We start from the raw sequence: 16,890 nt of genomic DNA on the forward strand, positions 1-16,890 counted from the left end.
CCCTTGAAACTGTCACCAGCATCAAGATTATGAACATATGCAACACTTCCAAACATTTTCTCATTTCCTACCTAACACAGCTCCTCGCACCCCACACCCATCCTCATGCAACCACTGATGTGTTTTCTGTTCCTATAGATTAGTTTCAGTTTCTCACATTTTATATTAATTGTACCAAACAATATTTACTCTTTCTCTTTGGTCTGGATTCTTTTGCACACAATAATTATGTTGAAAATTGTCCTTGTTGGTGTGGGTTTCAATAATTCATTTAGTTTTATTGTTGACTAATATTTCATAGTATGGATGACCTACAATTTGTTTATCATGTGTTGATAGAAATTTGTCTTCTTTTGAGTTTTTGGCTATTATGAGTTAAACTTCCCCAAATATTAAAAAAAAAATAAGTGTAGTGGTGTGTGCATGTCAGTCCCAGACTCCGGGTCTGTCCCTCCCCCACACCCTTCCTCCTGGTGGCTGTGGGTTTGTTCTCTGGGTTTGTGGGTCTGTTTCTGTTCTGTGAATGGGTTCATTTGTATCATGGGTTTTTTTTGGATTCCGCATATGGGTGATATCATATGATGTTTGTCTTTCTCTATCTGACTTGCTTCCCTTAGTGTGATAATCTCCAGGTCTCTTCATTGACAGATAAATGGATAAAGATGTAGTATGTATATACAATGGAACACTACTCAGCCATTGAAAAGAATGAAATAATGCCATTTGCAGCAACATGGATGGTACTGGAGATTCTTTTCCCCTTTGGATACTGGTTAAGAAAGGGATTTTTAAAAGGATCACTTCTACTAATTCTGTGTGTACTAACACTTTTGAATACTTGCTAAATAATAGAAACCTCTAAGTAAAGCATTTCATTGCCTCTTTACAAAAACAAACAAATAAATAAGCAAAAGCTTTCCTAAACATCAGTATACAAGTATTTTTCATGAATATATGCTTTCATTTCACTTGAATATTTATCTAGGAGTGGAATGATCAGATCATGTGATAAAAGTATCTAACTTTTTAAGAATCCGCCAAAAGTTTTCCAAAGTGGTTGTGTCATTTTAGATTGCTATAAGAGTTTATTAGAGTTCTAGTTCTTCCACGTCCTTGCAAACACATGATACAGTCAGTATTTTAAATTTTACCATTTTACTAGGTTTGAGGATATATTTTCTGTGGTTTTATTTGCATTTCTGTAATCACTAATGAAGCTGAGCATCTTTTTATGAGCTTATTTATCACCCATATATCTTCTTTGGTGAAGTATCTGTTCATATCTTCTCCCCATTTTGATACTGGGTTTTTGTTTTCTTATTGTGTTTTAAAAGTTCTTTATGTATTCTGATACAAATTCTTTATCAGTTGGATATATGCTTTGAAATGTTTCCTCCATTTTGGATTGTCTTTTCATTCTCTTAGTGACGAGCAGAAGTTTTAATTTTTGATGAAATTGAATTTATTGGTTTTTCTTTTATAAATCATGCTTTTGGTGTCATATCTAAAATATTTTTGCTGCACACATGGTCACAAAATTTCTTCTCCTTTTAGAAGTTTCCTAATTTTAAGCAGTACCTTTAGGCGTATGATCCATCTTGAATTAATTTTTGTGTTTGCCATGAAATAAAGATATATAAGTTTAATTTTTTATGTGTGGATATGCACCTGCCACAACCTGTGTTTGTTGCAAAGACTATCATTTCTACACTGATTGCCTTTGCATCTTTGTCAAAAATCAAGACCCACTTCATAGGGTGGGTCTATTTCTGGACTGTCTAGTCTATTACATTCATTTGTTTGTGTTTACACTAACACCACATTGTCTTGATTAATGTAACTTTATAATAAGTTACCTGGATTAAAGTTAGGTCGTGTAAGTCTTCCAACTTTTTTCTTCTTTTCATGGTTATTTGAGATATTCTAGGTCTTTTGTATTTCCAAATGAATTTAAGAATTAACTTTCACAAAAACTTGCTAGGATTATTATTGGGATTGTATTGAGTTATTCATCAATATTGGGACAACTGACATATTAACAATATTAAGTCTTCTAATCCATGAACAGGGTATATGGCTCTTGTTTGATTACGAGCTATAATTCTTTATTCAGTTATTTTTAGTGATTGTTTTAGTGTTTATACTATACACTGTTAATTTATCGGTCTACTTTCAAGTAATATTATTGCACCTCACATGTAATATTCAAACCTTATATCAGTATGCTTCCATTTCTCCTCTCCTGACCTTTATACTATTATTTGTCACATACTTTTACACATTTTATCAACCCAATATGTTTGTATTGTTTTCACTTAAGCAGTTATCCTTTAACAACATTTAAATAACAAGAAAAAACGCTTACATTTTTACCAAATAGTTACCATTTCCACTGTTCTTCATTCCTTTATGTAAATTCATACCTCTGTCTGGTGTCATTTTCCTTCTACAGAAGGCTCCTTTTTACATTTCTTGTAGTGTGAATCTTTTAGTCATCAACTGTCTGTTTTTTATGTCTGACAATCCTTTAATTCACCCTCACTTTTGAAAGATATTTTCACTGGGTGTAGAATTCCAGGTTGACATATTTTTTTCCTCTCAAAACTTTAAAGATGTCATTTTATTCTCTCCTCACTTGCATTGTTTCTGAAGAGAAGTCTATTGTCTCCTTATCTTTGTTCCTGTTTGTGTGTTCCTGGCATGTAACATGTCATTTTTCTTTGGCTACTTTTAAGACTTTCTCTTCATAACTTGTTTTGAACAGTGTGATTATGATGTAACTTTGTGTAGTAGTTTTCTTCATTTTTTCTTATGTTTCAGATTTGTTGAGCTTCTTGCATCTCTGAGTTTATGTTTTTCATCAAATTTAGAAAAAATTTGACCATCATTTCTTCAGATTTTTTTTTCTGTTTCTTCTCTTTGCATCTCTTTCAGGGCTTGTAATTACATATATATTAGGCTCCTTGAAATAGCCCCACAGGTAATTGATACACTTTTCTTTTTTTCTTTCTCTTTCACTTTGAATATTGCTTTGTGTTCAAGTTCACTAATATTTTCTGTGAAATTTTCTGGTCTGCCATTCATACCACCCAGTGCAGATTTTTATTTCACACAGTGTATTTTACATATCTAGAAGTTCTATTTGCATTATTTAATACCATCCATGTCTCTACATAACCATTTGAACATACGAAATACAGGCATAATAACTGTTTTATTGTCCTTGTTTGCTAATTCTGACATTTATGTCAGTTCTAGGTTGGTTTTCATTGACTGACTGATTTTTCTCTTCGTTGTGTGTAGTATTTTCCTGCTACTACCAACCATGCTTGATAATATTTTATTGGATACCACACATTAATACTTTTACCCGTTGAGTGCTAGATGTTTTTGTATTCTTGTAAATGTTCTTGAGCTTATTAAGGCAAGGTCTTCTGACTACACTACATGATGCCCCATGATTTATGAAGTTTCCAGTCTGACTGGTAGAAGCAGAAACTATTCCCAGTCCTACATATGTGCCAGGCACTATTACATCTAATTCTTTCTGGCAATTCTTTCCCTAGTCTCAGGTAGTTACATCAACATGTGTGCTAATTAGTACTTGATGAAACCTTAAAATGTACCCTTCGTAGACCTCTAGAGTTCTTTTTCTTTGCAGCTCTCTCCTCTCTAGTGGTCTGTCTTATGGACTCTAGTCTCCTTTCTCTTTCTAGTCTCTTAACTCTGTCTTCTCATATCAGAGAGTCTCCTGGGCTCTCTCTGCCTGGATTCTCCCTTTGTATTATTCAGGGTTCTCCAGGAAAAACAGAACCAATAGGATATATATATATATATATATATAGACAGAGAGAGAGAGATAATAAAGAGAAATCTATTTTAAGGAATTGACTCATCTGATTAAGGAGGCTGGCAGTCCAAAATAAGCAGGGTAGGTTGGCAGGCTGAAGACCAAGGGAACAGCCAAGGTTGGAGTTCAAGTCCAGAGGCCATGTGCTGGTAGAATTCCCTCTTGATTGAGGGAGGTCAGTTTTTGTTCCATTAAGACCTTCAACTGATTGGACCATTCTCACCCATATTATAGAAGACAATCTGCTTCACTCAAAGTCTACCAATTTGAATGTTCGTCTTATTCAAAAAACACCCTCAGGGAACATCCACAATAATGTTTGACCGAATATCTGGGCTCTGTGGCCTAGCCAACGAGTACCTGAAATTAACCATCATACCCTCCTTACACTGAAGATTGGAAACTCTCTCAAGGTGGTTATCTGGGGCAATTCTAGGGGTCACCTAGTGTTCACCTAATTTGGTTTTCATTTCTCAGGATGGGATCACTGTTCTTTGTTGTGTGATGTTCAGTGTCTTGTTTTACATATTTTATCTTATTTTTAAAATTATTTCATCTGGCAGGGGAGGTCCCTTTGATTCCATCTTCTCTGGTAACAGAAATCTTCTATTTATCTTTTTATAATTATGTTTTATCTCTGAATTTTATTTTGGAACTTTATTTCTATTGCTATTTCTTCAAGTTATTTAGTTTTTTCTTCTGCAACATGTAGTCTGTTGTTAATCCCATCCAATAAGTTTTCATTTCAGATATTATAGTTTTTGTTTCTGGAAGTCCAATTTATGTTTTTTAAAACGATGTTCCATGTCTTAACCTAAATTTTCAATATCTCTCTAGTTTCTTGAACATATAAAAAACCAGAACATATAAACATTATTTTATGATTTGTCTATTTATTATATCATCTGTATCATTTCTTGGTCAGTTTCAAATGGACTTATTTATCCTCATTAGGGGTTATATTTCCCTGCTTCTTTACATGTCAGGTAATTTTTGATTGGATGCAAGACATTGGGAATGTTACTTTTTGTGTGACAGATGTTTTTGTGTTCCTAAAAGTCTTCTTGAACTTTGCTTTGCAAAGCAGCTATATTATTTGGAAATTATTTAATCCTGTTGGACTTTGCTTTTAAGACTCCTTTGGTGGGATCAAAACATATTTAGTCTAGCTTAATTTTGTCCCATTACAAAGGTAGACTCTTATGAGTACTCTACCTGATGGCCCATCAGTTATGAGATTTTCTAATTTAGCTAGTGAGTACAGGCAATATTCTTTGTTCTGTTTGAGGTTAAGTAATTGGTTCCTCTAATCCTTCAGGTGGTTCTTTCCCTGGCCTCTGCTACTTTTCTTAAACATAATTGCTGATCTGTACTAAGCTAAAGATTTAAGGAGGGCTCTCTGCAGATTTCAGTTGTTTTGTCCATATAGTTCTCTCTTCTTTGAGATTCTTCCCTTAAAACTCTCCCTGCCTCAGCCTAACTGTACTTCCAGCTCCATTTTCTCAACTCAGGTAGACAGCCAATTTTGTCTAGGTTCCCTGTCCCTGTGCTATGGTCTGGAAACTCTTTCCAGGCAGTAATCTGGGAAGATCATAGGGCTTACTTCATTTGATTCCTGTTTCCGAGGTTCTCTTTTCTTTTGTTGTCTCACAGTCAATGTCTTAAAATATCTTGTTTTATATATTTTGTATGGTATTTGTAAATGCCATACAAATAAGAGGTTAAATCCAGTCACTACTTGTTTAGGTTAATAATTCTCACAATGCTATCTTGACCAGAAGTCAGGGAGATATTGAATATGTTGAAAACTATTAAGTTGAAACATAAACACTGAAGCCAGGTATTAAACAAAGATCATAGACCTGAGAAAGGCACAACTCCATGGAAGAAGAGTAAGGGGACTCAAGGAGTCCTATAGTGTCTTCCTACTTTAGAATGTGGTCTATGGTGAGAACTGTCAGCTGTTGAACAGTCTAATCCAATTACCAAGGTCAACTATTGGCCATGCCATAGTTCTTGTTCACAAGATTGTATTGCTCCTCTGGCCCTCTTAGGAAGTTCTGAGAACCCACAGACTATGCAGCTCCCCATGATACTGTGTAGCTTTGGAGGATGAGGTAACCACAGTGCCAACAACCACAGCAGTCCATTCTGGCGCACTCAGAGATAGATGGCTTGAAAAACCATCAGTCAGAACTGATTTAGCTCCAGGAACTGAAAACCAAAATATTTACTAGTCTCCTAGGGCTGCTGTAATTAACCACCAAAAACTTGGTAATTACTACAAATAGAAATTTATTCTCATAGGTCTGGAGGTTAGAAGTCCAAAATGAAGGTGTTAGGAAGGCCATGCTCCCTTTGAAGTTCTTCCTTGTCTCTTCTAGCTTCTGTTAGCTCATGACATTCATTGGCTTGTGGCAACATAACTCCAATCTCTGCCTCTATATTCACAGGGCCTTTTCTCTGTCAGCTGGTTGTTAATGCACATTCTGAATGCTTCACATTGCTGCAGACTTCAAAATTCTGCCCCAATCCCTCCTACACCTTTCTCAGTTTTGATTCCCTCTCTCTGCCACACATGCAAGTTGTCTTACTGAATTGGTTGTTTAAGATAGTAGTTATGAGCATAAACTCTGGAAGCAGGCTTCTAGGTGCAACCGTAGCTCCACTATAAAACAATTGTTTAACCTTGAGTAAGGTTTAAAACATTTTTGTCTCAAGTTCTAGTCTGGAAAATGAAGACAACAATAGTACACCTACCTCAAATGGTTGCTCTGTGGGTTTACTGAGCTAATATATACATCAAATACTTAGAGCTGTGCTAGGTACATAGTAAGTGTCATACAAATGTTAGTTATTGTTATTGGAAAAGATCACTAGGATTCCTTGTCAGCAAACTGAGACAATCATAGAGGCTGATTCAGATTGCTTCCAGTCTCTGAAGTTCCTCTGTCCTTTCTTCCTTGATATCAAATAATTTGAAAATCATTGTTTCATTTATTTTGTACATTATTTTATATATTTCAAGGGAAAGGCTAAATTTAGTTCCTGTAACTTCAAGTTGTCTGAAAGCAAAAGTCTCACAGTGCTATCTTAACTAAAAGTCAGAAAAGAAAGTTAATCCTTGTAAGAAGCTGAATTTCTGTAGTACACTGAAACAGAGACAGTTAACAGAATGGGGTGCTAAACTCCTGAAAATTTTCTTTGTAAATCTGCCTGGATTCCATTTTTAATTTGCCTTCAGCCAAAGTGCCAATGAATTATGACAGCATATAGATATCAGAGCTCACATATCATGATGTTAAGGTTTCCATCCTATGGTCATAATCCAGTAGAGAGGAAGAAACTGATGGTGGAAGAGCAAAAGAGGATATTTGCAGGAATGGGGGAAGTACTTAAGTAGGTGAGGAAGAATGGATTTCAAGATGTGGAAAAGGAAAAATTTAATTTACTTGGGAACTAGCAAAATTGTCTAATGGTTTTGTCATCTCAAAATGATTCTAAATTAAAAAGAAAGCACACTTGTGTATGTACGTTTGTGTGTGTGTGTATTTCCCTCTGGCAAAGTTCAACTGCTTAGGTGTAGGTGCAATATAAGTGGAGAGCTGGATTTAACAGGATTGAGATTCTGCCAGGTACGTGTGATAGAGGCAGCAAAATGTAAAGAGATCAGAAAGAGAAATCAAGGAAACAATTCCATTTACACTCACATCAAAAAAAAAAAAAAAAAGACAAAAACAAAAAAGAAAAAAACAAAAAAACTCTAGGAATAAACCTAGCTAAGCAAGCAAAAAACCTGTACTCCAAATGCTATAAGACACTGGTGAAAGAAAATGAAGATGACACCAACAGATGGAAAGATATACTGTGTTCTTGGATTGGAAGAATCAATATTGTTAAAATGAACATACTATCCAAGGCAATATACAGATTCAAAGCAATCCCTATCAAATTACCAGTGGCATTTTTCATAGAACTAAAACAAATAATTTTTAAATTTGTATGGAAACACAAAAGACTCTGAATAACCAAAACAGCTTGAGAAAGAAGAATGAAGTTGGAAGAAGCCCTGACTTCAGACTATAATACAAAGCTACAGTCATCAAAACAGCATGGTACTGGCACAAAACCAGAAATATAGATCAATGGAACAGGATAGAAAGTCCAGAGATAAGCCTAAGCACCTATGGTCACCTAATCTATGACAAAGGAGGCAAGAATATACAATGAAGAAAAGACAGTCTCTTCAATAAGTGGTGCTGGGAAAACTCAAAAGCTACATGAAAAATAATGAAATTAGAACATTCTTTAACATCATATAAAAAGTAAACTCAAAATAGATTGAAGACCTAAATGTAAGACCAGATACTATAAAGTTACTAGAGGAAGCCTTAGGCAGAAAACTCTTTGACATAAATCACAGCAATGTTTTTTTGGATCCGTCTCCTAGAATAATGGAAACAAAAGCAAAAATGAACAAATGGGATCTAATTAAACTTAAAGGCTGTTGCACAGCAAAGGAGACCATAAACAAAATAAAAAGACAACCTATGGAATGGGAGAAAATATTTGCAAATGATGTTACCGACAAGGGATTAATTTCCAAAATATACAAACTGCTTATACAGCTCAATATAAAAAAAAAAAAAACTCAATCAAAAAAAAGTGGCAGAATTAAACCCATACTAAGTAGACATTTCTTCAAAGAAGACATGCAGATGGCTGACAGTCACATGAAAAGATGCTCAACATTGCTAATTATTAGAGAAAGTCAAATCAAAACCATAATGAGGGGCTTCCTAGGTGGCGCATTGGTTAAGAATCCGCCTGCCAATGCAGAGGACATGGGTTCGATCCCTGCTCCAGGAAGATCCCACATGCCACGGAGCAACTAAGCCCGTGTGCCAAAAAAAAAAAAAAAAAAAAAAAAAAAACCATAATGAGGTATCACCTAACACCAGTCAGGAAGGCCATCATCAAGAAGTCTACAAATAAGAAATGTTGGAGAGGGTGTAGAGAAAAAGAAACCCTCCTACATTATTGGTGGGAATGTAAATTGGTACAGCTGCTTTGGAGAATAGTATGGAGGTTCCTTAAGAAACTAAAAATAAAGTTACCATATGATCCTCCAATCTCACTCCTTGGCATATATCTGGAAAAGATGAAAACTCTCATTTGAAAAGATACACACATCCCAATGTTCACTGCAGCACTATTTATAATAGCCAAGACATGGAAGCAACCAAATATCCATTGACAGATGAATGGATAAAGAAGATGTCAGATACGTGCGTGCACACACACACACAATGGAATATTATTCAGCCATAAAAAGCATCAAATAATGTCATTTGCAGCAACATGGATGGACCTAGAGATTGTCACACTGAGTGAAGTAAGTCAGACAGAGAAAGACAAATATCATATGATATCGCTTATATGTAGAATCTAAAAAGAATGATACAAATGAACTTATTCACAAAACAGAAATAGACTTACAAAGGAGGGGAGGGACAAATTAGGAATTTGGGATAAACAGATACACACTACTACATATCTACTACTATATATCTACCACTACTACTACTACTACACACTACTATATAAAATAAACAAGGACCCATTGTATAGCACAAGGAAGTATATTCAATATCTTATAATAAACTATAACCTACAATGGAAGGAATCTGAAAAAGAACACATATATATTTGTATAACTGAATCACTTTGTTGTACACCTGAAACATTGTGAATCAAATATACTTCAGTTTAGCAAGGGCAAAGAGTTTAAGGCTGACAGAAAGCAAGTGGTTACGGTGTTACACCATGCATCTCTTTTTAAAAAATTTTTATTGGGGCATAGTTGATTTACAATGTTGTGTTAGTTTCAGGTGTACAGCAAAGCGAATCAGTTATACATATACATGTATCCATTCTTTTTTAGATTCTTTTCCCATATAGGCCTTTACATAGTATTGAGTAGAGTTCTCTGTGCTGCACAGTAGGTCCTTATTAGTTATCTATTTTACATATAGTGGTGTGTATGTGTCAATCCCAATCTTCCAATTTATTCCTTCCCTCTTATCCCCGGTAATCTTAAGTTTATTTTCTGTATCTGTAACTCTATTTCTGTTTTGTAGATAAGTTCATTTGTATCCTTTTTTTAGATTCCACATGTAAATGATACCATATATTTGTCTTTCTCTGTCTGACTTACTTCACTCAGTATGACAATCTCTAGGTCCATCCGTGTAGCTGTAAATGACATTATTTCATTTGTTTCTTATGGCTGAGTAATATTACATCATATATATGTATGATATCTTCTTTATCCTTTCCTATGTTGATGGACATTTGGTTACTTCCATGTCCTGGCTATTGTAAATAGTGCTGCAATGAATATTGGGGTGCATGTATCTTTTCAAATTATGTTTTTCTCCTGGTATATGCCCAGGAATAGGATTGTTGGATCATATGGTAGCTCTATTTTTAGTTTTTTAAGGAACCTCCATACTGTTCTCCAAAGCAGCTGTACTAGTTTACATTCCCACCAACAGTGTAGAAGGGTTCCCTTTTCTCCATACCCTCTCCAGCATTTCTAAAAGAAGACATACAAATGGCCAAGAGACACATGAAAATATGCTCAACATCACTAATTATTAGAGAAATGCAAATCAAAACTGCAATGAGGTATCACCACACACCAGTCAGAATGACCATCATCCAAAACTCTTCAAACAATAAATGGTGTCATACTATGAAATCCATGCTCAGTGAGTTGGGCAATAAGGATGTAGGGAGACATACATAACTTTAATGTATAATGGCCAAGCAAACTCTGCTTTAGAACCACTACCCTTTTGGAGGATGCACAGAGACAGTCTGCCTTCTGTTGGCCCCCAGGATCAGAGGCTTGCTTCCATTTCATCTTTACTCCATCAGCTGTGTTCCTTGAACCTGCTCTGTAGCAGGTACTGTGCCTGAGACCAAAAGAGGAGAATTAAAACACTAAAATGATACTTTTCTTGTCATCAAGGTTCAAAGTTTTACTCCTAAGAAGACCTGATTTTCCAAGCTACTGTGTTTGTGCCCCTTTTGTGCTGTGCCTATGCTTTGTTCCCCGTGAGGAGAGACATCACTCAAGAGCTGATGCATCCTTCCAATTCAGGTCAGTGACCCCAGAACCCACATGATCACTGTATCAGGACACTCCCAAAGTGAAAAGGTATGGAGTAAAGACTAGAGTGAGCAAGATACAAGCCCAGAAGTTAGAAGACACTCCTCTAGTTCTGAATGTGCTTCTGGCTGGTAGTGTAACCTCTGGCCCTCGGCCCCCTCACTTGTAAATAATAGGAAACATGAGATCTCATTTAGGCCCAGTTCTACAAGTATGTGGTTCCAGGTATCCTGCAGCATTTCTGCCATCTTAAAGCTATTTCCCACATTAGCTTCCATTGCTGGCAAAGATGTCTAATATTTAGCTTAAGTTGTCAAAAGCTTTCTCAGGGAGTGAAGGACTTAATCTGATGTGATCTGGGAAGTTAATTTTTATCCCATCACAGGAATTCATTTATAGTAAGTCCCCTACATACAAATCTTCAAGTTGTGAATTTTCAAAGACGTGAACACGCACGCGAATGTCCAATCACATATTAGTTCGTGTCTCACGTACATTGTCACACGCGTGCATCCTTTACAAGTGGTTGTATTTTTGTGTGCTTTACAGCACAGTGCTGTATAGTGTATAGTAGCACAGTATCTATTGCAAGCCCAGGATGTCCGGAAGCAAGCGTAAAAGTAGCGGTGATATAGCTGGTACTGCTAAGAAGAGCCAAGCAATGAGATGGAGACAAAAGTGAAAATAATTGAGAGAGAGGAGCAAGGGGAAAAGATGGAATTGGAGGCCCAGAGAAAGGATGAAGAAAGACAAGAGGAAGAAGAAGTAACTAAAGAACCAAAAAGATTCACAACACAGGAAATGGCAAGGGGATTATCTTTATTTGAGGAGGCACTGTTAGTTTTTGAGGCATAGGATCCAAATGTAGAACAGTACACACTGTTACCATGTCATCTATGATGAAAAAAAGAAAGATTCACACATCACTGGATTGTTTTTTCAAGAGGGTAGATAGAATTGAATCCAACAAGGAACCAGAACATATGCCATCAACGTCAGGCGGGAGTGAAACTGCAGCTTTCCAACCGTCTCCTATTGCTGAGGGTCCTTCAGCTCCACCATCTCCCACCTCCTCTCCCTCCTCCAGTCAGTAACTCTTCTTGCCCGTTCACTCGATGCCAGCCCCTGTATGCCAGCTGTTGTACTGCACTACTGTACTTTTCAAGGTACTGTACTGTAAGATTAAAAAGGTTTTCTTTATTTTTTGTGTTTGTTTCTTATGTATTGTTTGTGTGAAAAGTATTATAAACCTATTACAATATAGTACTAGATAGCCAATTGTGTTAGTTGGGTACCTTGGCTAATTTTGTTGGACTTATAAACAAATTGGACTTACAGATGAGCTCTCAGAATGGAACTCATTCATATATATGGGACATACTGTATTTGATGAAAATCTCTTGCTTTCACTTCTACCTGGAAGAATACAGGATACTGCGGCCAGAAATTCCTCAGCTACATAGACCCCATGTTGATGAAGGGAAACATTTTGTTAGCACTGGGCACTGTTGAGGCGTGTGTGTGTGTGTATTGGATGAGATTAACACATAAAAATAGGTGAAGATGACTGAGTATTCAGAAACTCAGCAGTAAAAATATGGAGGGAACCTTAGATATTTTATAACTCCCTATCAGAGTGAGAAAACTAAGGTCAAGAGGAGGAAGCATGGCTCTACGCTCTCTCATCTTTGGAGAAATGGAGCCAGGCTGCTCAGAGTTCTAGTCCAGGGTGCTCTGTATACTTCCTTATTCTCTTACAAATAGTTATATATCTCTCCTCTCCAGTTTTTCTAATTGCATAATTGTCTCTCCAATTCACAATTCTGCATCAGGCAGGCTAGTCATGTGTTTAATATGAGTGGACAAAGGAGTGAAAAGATTTATTTTGGTCCTACAAGTGCAGCAGGTGGCAGTTTCTGGATGTGAGATTAGAAATAATATAATCTCTGTGACTTTGGGGAAGAGAGTCACTCATAGTTCCCTGAGCTGCTTCATCACTAAGGACCAAATCATGTGTTCTAACAGGTCTCTTTCACCTGATCCCATGATGTGTACTCCTGCTAAAGACAGAGGTCTAGACTCTCAGAAGAAAGCATTTCCTAATGCCTTGAAGTCTCAGTTAAGGTTTAGGGCTTCACAAGCCTTAGGAACATTCTAGTCTTCCCACAGGTGCCCCTTCCCTTATTTGCCCTAATATACCCTCCCTCCTTTTCTTCCTTCCTTCCTTCCTTTCTTTCTTTTGGCCAGGAGGTGGCTCTATAATACGTGCTGGGATCAGATATCAAGGAGCACCCAGCAATAAAGCTCCTAAAAAATCTATGATCAATACTAGCTAAGAAAGGAAAACAGATGTTCTTCTTTTGCTTATGTAGACGAGATGCTTGAATGTTCAGTGACATACATATGCAAATGTAGAATCAATGGATTTTCAAAACTCCACAGCTCCAAAGGACTCTAGAAGACAAAAGTCCCAATTTACCACCAGCATGGATGTATAGAGCAGGGGAAGCACACTGATTTTTTGAACAAAAGAGAGGATCAGATTTCAAGCACAACATTACACAGTTCTAAATAGGATAAACACAGAGCAGAGAAAATGTGTAGTGGGAGAGTGGGGATGAGGTGCTCAAGAAGGCCTTTGCTGACTGATATTCTGGGGCAACAAGGAGGAGGGAGTGCTGATGGGAAGAAATGAAATATAAACTGGGGCATATTAAACATTTTAAGGGTTTATGTTAGCAGAAATCAATTAGAATTGGGTTGCATCCAATCTAGCAAACAGAAAGGAGCTCCAAGAACATGCACAAAAGACTTTTATAGGCAGAAGGGAACGGGAATAGGAAGTTATCCTAGGCAAGAAAGCAGGTAGGATATTGCAAGGTTACTTTCCTTCAGGGGATGACCGGGGTCTTTTAGGCAGTTTACCTAACTAAGTGCTAATCAGACAACTCCTGATGGACTGGATTAGGATTCTATTTCTGGGAGACCCAAACTGTCATTTTCTTGGTTTGGTGACCTGGGGCTTGGCATAAGCGACTCCATTTGTGCCTGTTGTTTTTTAACAGAAGTCTCAGCAGAAACAAAAGCAAGAGGACCAGCACCCACAAAGAAGGGGAAAAGGAAAGTGTTTTGGACAAATGGAATTAGTATTTACTGACATTGCTCGTGCTTCATGGAGCGTAGTTTCAGATAGGAGTCCACACTCTCTCTGCCTTCCCCCACTCCTCTGTACACACATGATTGCAAAGTCTAAGTAATGTTCATAGGTCTTAACCTCATGGAATGTCAGAGCAGGAAAGGTCATGGCATCATTTGATTTGACCCCTCTCATTTTCTAGGTGGAAGCACTGAGGCCAGCAGAGACTTTGCACCTTGCCCCGACCTTAATTTTAAGGTGAGATGGGCTTTTAGGACCATGAACACTTTGAATTGGGTAGCAGCAACCTCCTGCCCATGAAAACATTCTGAACCCAAGAAATCCTAACCCAACTACAGCATGCATGGGAGATGAAGCAGTGTGGGTTAGATCTTTATCTCCTGAATGCTGCACAGGTTATTTAGATGAGGCTGCAATCTTGTGAGAGGAGCCAGGGCTCATAACCAGGCAACTAGTTCCTGGGTAGTGTGTTGACTCAGTTCAACCTGTCTACATCTTATGCACCTTAAAGGGGCAGATTTGGCCTATATTCCCAGGAAGCGCATTCCAACCACCACAGCTTCATGGTCTCTCTTTTGCTGACCAAATACCAATAATACCAGGCTCTGCACCAACTGCAGCAGAATACCTCGAGAGGAAGCCTTTTCAGAAACCAGTTTATCGGCCCACTCCTGGAGATTCTGATTCGATAGGACGAAGTTAGACTGAAGCTCAAGGCTTTGCATTTCTCTAAAACATCCATAGGTAATACTGATGTGTGCCAAATTCTGGAGACCAATGTTTTCTGCAACTGATGAACAAAAGAATGAACTTTTTGGTCTTTTTACTTAGTGCCAAGTTCTCTATGACTATTATCTCATGTAACCACCCCCCCATCCCCAATAATCCTAAAAGGAAGGTGCCACTATATTTTGACCAGGAACTTTCCAAAGGTCACAAAGTTATTGAGTGGCAGGACTAGACCAGAATCCCCTCACCATTATGTTCACTATTTGACTTTGAACAAATTAGCAAACCTCTTTGAGTTTATGTGTTTCCTCTGGAAAATGAAGATAGAAATTCTCTCCATTCCATGGGGTTTTCACACCTGATGAGTAAGTGCTTAGGACATTGTGTAGCATACAGAAAACGCTCACTCCTTGTGTGGCTGTATTGTTTTGGATCACTTGGGAACCTAATTACCTCACTGAACATGATTAAGAAAGGAGGTTTATGGTGTAAACTATGACAAAATGTATGTTGTCTGGACTCCAAAGAAGTTCTTTATTATGAAAATTCTACTGTTTACACTAACAAAGCAGTTTCACTTACCATTTGTCATTTGCTTTTCAAGACACTTAAGAGGTATTACTCTTTTCTACATTTGAAAAAAAACCCATAAAGATAGAAATTGGAGATCTTATATAACTGCCCTAAATTTGTTTTCTTAATAGTCCATTCCGATTTATCAGGTGTTCTAACCCTATAAGTCCATGAATATATATGTATGTATATGTGTGTGTGTGTGTGTATATATATATATCATTATATCAAAATCCAAGATGTTATTTACCTTTGTTTAAAGCACAACAATTTATCCTCTATCCTGCATCTCTGCCCCCTCACTCCATTTACCCTCTTCTAGAAAGTATTTAGGAATTGGTCAGGGTACATTAAGAAGGCCCCCTTGGGAAAGGAGCTCCTGTTTGACTGTTTGAGTAAATTTGGAATTTTCATTTTATCCTAAGGTCAATTTGCCCACACTAGGCATGACACATCTTTGATGAAATGTCCTGGTGTAAGATAGATAGTTGTTTCGGTCAGAGAGGAATGAGACATTAAAGATGGAAGATACAGTACAAAACAGATCATTTCATTCACCCAGCCCTGACAGCGGACCCCCAGAATGATCTGTCTCCTCGGGGCCACTTCTTCCCTTTCCTTGGGAAAGCCCCTTATCACAGTCAATTTCTCCTTGTCTGTCATTCTGATGTTCAGTCTAGGAGGTTTCTTTCTGAATTTTATCCCAGTTCCCTTAACATTTTGTTCCATTTCTCTTTCTCCAGACTAATTTAAGGACATTGCATTTCACATTTTGCAGTCTTTCATTAATCTTCCATAGATGTTGATATATTCCTCCTTTAATTCCTCCTAAACTTTATAGATCTTTCAGAAATGTGGCTCACTTAGCTTTTAGTGGTAAAAATACTCTTTAGCAAAAGGTATTTTAGTCTTTTGCATTTGACAGTAAGAAATGTTTTCTTAATGGTCAAGCCTGAAAGCTGAATCAGTATAGGTTACACTCCATCACTAAAGCCACTGACTCAGATCTTTGCTTTTTAGGGTGCATGGTTTCAGGGGCTCCGTGGAGACAAAAAGCCTGATCTTTCTTGGAGGGTGAGGGACTGGGGGAAGGAAAAAACAAAAGAATATGGAAAGTTTCACAGTATTCTCTGTCCAGAGCACAAGGAACATTCTGCCTTCCTGTAGCTCAAGCCCTTTTCAGCTATAAGAATCTATCAAACCAATGAATTAGTATTAAAAGAATCAGAACCATGGCACCATTTTAATAAAGTGTAATTTATATGGATGTCTGGTTTAATTTAGTCAGCCCTTCTCCTCTCTTAGTCTCTCTGTCTGCACCTCCCCCATGGTTTCCTTTTGTCTTTTTAGTCATTTGGTTGATTTCCACCAGCTGCTGGTTAACCCACTCCCCTGGACTTCTAA

This window comes from Hippopotamus amphibius, chromosome 3 (genome assembly GCF_030028045.1).
Source record: "Hippopotamus amphibius kiboko isolate mHipAmp2 chromosome 3, mHipAmp2.hap2, whole genome shotgun sequence".
NCBI classification, from domain to species: domain Eukaryota; kingdom Metazoa; phylum Chordata; class Mammalia; order Artiodactyla; family Hippopotamidae; genus Hippopotamus; species Hippopotamus amphibius.